This window comes from Rousettus aegyptiacus, unplaced genomic scaffold, assembly GCF_014176215.1.
Source record: "Rousettus aegyptiacus isolate mRouAeg1 unplaced genomic scaffold, mRouAeg1.p scaffold_m13_p_16, whole genome shotgun sequence".
NCBI lineage: Eukaryota > Metazoa > Chordata > Mammalia > Chiroptera > Pteropodidae > Rousettus > Rousettus aegyptiacus.
The window spans coordinates 25788161-25794779 of NW_023416291.1; the positions used below are offsets into that span (position 1 = coordinate 25788161).

General features: G+C 35.0%; 1 pseudogene; it reads left to right on the top strand.

The window, feature by feature from the left end:
• The first annotated feature begins 5501 nt into the window (after positions 1–5501).
• LOC118612754 lies at positions 5502–5619 on the top strand (annotated as a pseudogene).
• Positions 5620–6619: the final 1000 nt, after the last annotated feature.

Here is a 6619-nt window from a genome sequence, read left to right on the forward strand (position 1 = left end):
CTTGATTTTCTATCCAAAGTAACAGTCTCTTCTTTTTAATTGGGATAATTACATTGACATTTGCATTCAGTATGGTTATTGATATTTTTGAGTTTAAAATATTGTCTTCCTATTTGTATTTTATTTTTCTTGTACGGTCTTTCTTCACTCATTCTTTTCCTACCTCATTTTGTATTAATTGAGTATATCTTTTTTCCCATGCAATTGATAATTTCTTGACTGCTTACTATTTATGTTCTGTGATTCCAGTGTATCTCCTTTGCTAGCTTAGTAGTTTCAACACTATTTTATTTCTTTTATGGTTACTTTATGGTTTGTAATACCCTACAGTATAGTATCCTTTATTATATTTTACCTTCAAGTAATATTTTGCCACCTCACACATAAGACCCATATAATTGTATGTTTCCATTTCTTCCATTTCAACCTTTTTGACATCATATTTATGCATTTACTTTTATAAGTAATATATCTCAATACATTTTTTCTTTTATAAAGTTAATTATTTTTAAATATTAAAATTATTTTATCTTTCCTCTTTCCAATAGTCTTCATTCCATTGAGCACATCTCAATTTCCTTTTGGCATAATTACTTTTTATTGAAGAAATTTTATTTCTGAGAGTAAAAGACCGATGTAATCAATGTTTCAAAATTTACATGTTGGAAAGAATTTTAGTTTTGCTTTAATTTTGAAAGATTTTTTTCCAATGAGTATGGAATTTAGGCTGACAGTTTTCTTTCATTACTTTGGAAATGTCTTTTGCCATTCCTGGTCTGTGATAAAAAATTAGTGATTAGCATTTTATTTGTTCATTTATATTTACTATGACTGTGCTTATGACTTATCACTGGTTTTGAGTAATTTGATTATACTGTACCTTTGTGTAGTTTTATTCATTTTTGTTTTCAGTTTCATTGAACTTCTTGGATCTGCAAGTTTATAGCTTCCATAAATGAGTACACTTGTGTCATTTTTCAGTTTTTATCAAATTTATTTGTTTAATTTTTTGATTGAGGTATAATTGATCTATTTTTCTTGTGATGAGAACTTTTAAGATTTACTTTCTTAGCAGTTTTCAAATGTGCAATGCAAAATTATTAACTATAGTAACCATGCTATACATTACATCCCCATGACTTATTTATTTGTAGTTGGAAGTTTGTACCATTTGATTCCTTCACCCAATTACACTCTTATAATCACCAATCTATTCTCTGTTGTTTTTGTTTGTTTGTGGCTAGTTCGTTTTTATCAGATTACACTTATAAATAAGTCATCTGGTATTTGTCTTTCTCTGTCACTTAGCGCAATGCTCTGAAGGTCCGTTTACCTTGTCCTAATATCAAGATTTCGTTCTTTTTATGGCTGAATAATATATCACAATTTCTTTATCCTTTCATCTATCAATGGATACTTAAGGTTTTTCCATATCTTGGCTATTGTTAATAATGTTTCCATGAACATGGGTGCACATATCTTTTTGAGTTAGTGTTCTCATTTTCTTCAGGTAAATACCCAGAACTTATTTATTTTTCTTTGGGAACTCAAATCATTCCAATTTTAGGCCCCCTTGGCTGTTCTGCAGCTCACTTATGCTTTATTTTTACTTTCTTTTTTTCCTCATTGTGTTTTACATTTTTACGTAGCTCTATTTTCATGCCTTCAAGTTTTTATATCTTTACTTCTCCTTATGTATTTTCTGCCATTAAGCCCACCTAATATATTTTTTATCTCGGACACTGTGGTTTTCATCCTTAGAAATTTGATCTGGCTCTTTAAAAACATTTTTCATTTCCATACTCTCCACTGACAATGATTCTCTCCCCGACTAAACTCTAGGCAGGCCCCGTGAGCATTCTTCTCAACTATGCCTCCGCCTCGGCCTATAAAAACTGCAGACTCTCAGCACAAATTACTTTGTCCATATCCCCTTACCCTCCCACACGCACGCACATGAAAAGACATGAAAAAATTCTAACAGCTCAAGTCTACGTTCTTAGGTTGATCCTTTCCTTTCTTAAACTTCCTGCCTGACAAAAATTAAGATTACCGAAAGAATTTACTGTTTGTTCTAGCCAACACCTGAAGATGGAGCCCCTGTCTCCTAGTCGCTGTGAGAGGTAGGAGCCTGACTTTAGTAAGTACCACTTAGCAAACAGAGATATGTTTCACGTAGACTAACCCTTCCCATTTTTATAAATTGCCTTACCTTCCTCAAGCCTCCACCATTTCCACTTCCTGCTCCCACTTTCTCCCATAAAACTGTTCAGTCACATCTGTATAAAACAAAGCTGAGTACTATTCAGTCAGGATGGACCCTCTTTCCTATTGCAATAGTATATAGCTAATTAAATCCGTCCTCACCACTTTATCTAGTGTCGAGCTTTATCTTTGATTCCATGTTTAGTCTTTCCTCTAGCTTCGCGAACATGTAGAATATAGTTGAAATAACAGTTTATTGTCTTCTACAAATTCTTGTTTCAGTATTTACTGTGTGGGCCAGGACGATTTTTAGAATATGACTAATTTTTCTACCACAACTTAAGCAATAATGTTCTAATTTTTTTTTCCGTCTATGCCCCTTGAATTGTATGTTTCCACTCAAGCTGCTAGAAACACAGACTACTTACTCCCAGCTGTGTTTTAACCCTGAGGACTTTTGACTCAGCATTTTTCCCCCATTCCCAGGAGGTGCTGTCTTCAGTATCCGGTGGTTTTCTCCTATAGATACACTGGAGACCCATGGAAGGACCTGTGCAGAACTCTGGAGTGCTTCTGTCTTCAGCTTTCTCCTGTCTGACACGTCCCTGGTAAAATCTAGCTGCCCTGCTATCTCTGGAATCCAGTTCTGTCTCCTCATCTCTGGGAGAACTCCAGGATCCACCTGGATTTCCCAACCATGTGACACTGAAGAGATACCAGTTCTAGGAGGTAAGGTGGGACAATTATAAGCTTCTTCTCATTCGTTTTCCCTATTTCAAGGATCACTGTCCTGCACTTTATTTTTTCTAACTCTGGTAAACTGTTGTTTCATCAATTTTGTTCAGTTCCTTATAGGTCAGAGGGTACATATAATACCTGTTTTTCCATTTCACACAGAAGCAAAAGTACACTTCCACACACTCAATTTCAATTTAAATTGAAGCATGTTATCTCCCTTTGTTATATTCCCAGTTCCCAAGGTAAGATTTGACATATAACAGGCCCTCTAAAATGCTTATCGAGTCAATCAATAGATAAATCAGAGAATGAATGTTCCATATAGACAAAGATAAGATCATATTTCCTTCAAGTCTGTGCAAATGTAATGTACTCCTCGAATCAAATCTTAACCCCAAAGATGTGTATGTCCTCTCTCACACACACACACATGCGCACACACGTGGAATTTTTTCTAATTTATATACATTATTTTGAAGACGTTTTGAGATTGTAAATTATATTCACTTCTCTCATAATTCACTCAGTGTTCAGTAAACTGCATTCTGTTCCTGTCATTTGGCTGATTTTTTTTTTTCTATTTTACATAAGACATGACCTAGTCGCTGAATCAAATACTTATTTTATATTCGTGTTGACATCTCTTGAGGATTTGGCAGTATGAATCATCTTCTTTAGAAAAATTTCTGTTTTTTTGTCTCCGATCTTTCACTGCTACCCTCTGTAAGATGCTGGCATACCACTTGTAATTGATTTTGGATCCCGCTATGCTAAAAAAGGCAAAATCATGGTTTTACTTCTTAGTTTTTTTCATTGTGTTCTTTTACAAATCTTTGCTTTTCATAGTGCTCTCAAATGTAATTCACAGCCCTTGTTTTTCTTTTGTTTGTTTGTTTTTTTGTTCTATAATTACTCTTCCAGCTAATTATATATGTCCAATGGCTTTTAAAAGTCTGTATACAACATTAATTCTGAAATGTATATCTACAGCTTTGACCTTGTCACTCGGTTCTAGGCTTTTTTATCTGATTGCTTGTTTGAAAATACCAGTTGGCTGTCTAGTACATGTTAAAACATATAGCATGTCAAAAATAACTTTTTAAAATCCCATCCATCCATAAATTGCAGAAGTTTCCCAAATGAGTAAATTTTCAGAACAAAAATATAGCTGTTATTTTTTAACTCTTACTTTATTTCCCGGTCAATAGTCTATTATTTGACAAACTTTAAAAATAAATTTTAGTTCTGTCCCCTTCTAAGATTCTCAGCTCTGCCACTCTTTTCTAAGATAATATCATCTTCCACCTAGATTACGAAAATTCCTTCTTAATGATTTCTCTCATCTGATTCCTAATTTCTGCTATTGTTTTAGTCTTCCAGACAGCAAACAAAAATAATCTTTATGTTTAACTTGCAAATGGGATTATATTATTCTGCCCAAAATCATCCAGTAGCTTTTTACTGCATATATACTAAATAGATTGTACATGGTGTATTAGTTTGCTAGGGCTGTGGTAACAAAGTATCACAGACTTGGTGATTTAAAGAAGAAAAATTTACTGTCATAGTTCTAGAAGTTAGAAGTCTGAAATTAAGGTGTCAGCAAGATGGTTCTTTCTGAAGGCCATTAGGGAAGAATATGTTCCGGTTCTTTCTCCATGGGTTTACCACCATCTTTTCCTCTCTGTCCCCTCATATCATCGTCCTTCTATGCGTGTCTGTCTCTGTGTCCAAATTTCTTCTTTTTATAAGGACAACAGACATTTGGGATCAGGGTCCACCCTGATGACCTCATTTTACCTTGATTGCCTTTGTAACAACCCCATCTTCTAATACGGTCTCAGTTACTGGAGGTTAGGGCTTCAATATACTTTTTTGTGGGGGAGACAAAATTCAACCCATAGCACAGATTTTTGCATGATATGGTTTTTACCCACCTCGCTGAATTCATGTCTTTCCAGTCTCTCCCCTTCTCACTCTGTTTCAAACATAAAGAGCTCTGTTGTTGCTGCTGCTGCTCTGCCTGTTTTTTATACTGGAAAGTTCACTTCCATCTTATTATCTTACGCACAATGTTTACTTTGCCAGAAATACTCGATCTATATATACATATATATATACACACACACACACACACACACACATACACACACACACACACACACACACACACACATATATATATATATATATAGCATTCATTCATTATTTATCCATTTATTCACAGGGAAGTCCCAAATGGGGGAAGGAGAAGGGAACTTTGTTCTCAATTTCAGTAATAAACTGGCTTTCAAATTTGAAATTTTAAAATATTTGCATCTGTCAAATTATATTAAATATTCAGCGCTGGAAATAGTTTTTTGAGATGTGAACTCTAATTGACTTTAAGAAGTAGGATAAATTTCTGCAACAGACATTTTTGGCAGTCCATATTCAGAATCATTAAAATGTTCATATTCTTGCACTTTGTTATTTTATACTTAACAATAAATCATGAGGAAATAACAAGTCTACAGAATCAGAATCAGAAATATGACCACAAGAAATTCAACACTTTCATTTATGGCCGTGCCACCCTGAACAAGCTCAATACTATCTGATCTTGAAAGCTAAGCAGGGTCGGCCTGGTTAGTACTTGGATGGGAGACCACCTAGGAAGACCAGGTGTTGTAGGTGTGCAAAAGAGTATAAAAATAAGAGATTTTAAACTGAAAAGGTCCTTGTGATCTGCGAGGTCAACCAAGGAAATTCGACACTTTTAAATTCTACTTATGAAAAAACTTGAAGCAAATTAAAATATATAAAACCTAAAGAGTTGCATTTATAACTGTACACAGTCATATGCAACAAATAGCCCTACTACATTCACTTAAGCAAATAGAAACTTTTTTTTAACTTAAACAAAGGTCTAATGGTAAGTAGTTCAATGATACTGTAAGGGACCAAAGCTGTTTCTCTATTATTGTTTCTTCATCCTGAGCACCTTGATTATCAATATTATGTTAGTTGCCACATGACTGCTAATGGCTACTTTCCTCCAGGAGTTGAATCATTGCTACAGGAAAGAAAAGAAAGAAGGCAGTACTATAATGTTATATCTCTATCAGGAAAGCAAAAGTTTTCTTAGAAACCCTCACTTTACTTAGCATTCTGTCATATATGTCACCTAGAATATCTGGGAGACACTAGAGGCATCCTGGCCTTGAGACATTTGTATATTTGCTTGCCAGCTTTCAGTGTCTAAAGTGTAGGGGAAAGGTCATTTTCTTTGGCTGAGATTGAAAAACAGATTTTGAAAGGTGGCTTTGTGTACAAGAAACTTGATGGATACTGTCTTCAAGATCAGTATCTGTGGAGGTAGGTGGTGAGGAAAGAGGACTGAGCGTTTTTGAACTGTAGTGCAATTGTAACAGAGGTATGAGCTCTTTCTGTGGCAAGCACTGCTCTGGCTGGATCCCTCTGAGTCATCCCATCTCAAAGCAAGTAACTGGTACATCATACTCTATAATTAGATGGAGACCGCCCCCAAGGCGGTGTGTAATTTTAGATGAAGCAAGTCTCTTGGGCTATAGGTACTTTGCCAGAGAGGAACACAGCTGAGAGCAGTCAGTCATTAATACATGTGGAGACAGGCAACTAAGTGATTATTCCTGAAAGAGTGATCTGGGTGATGCAC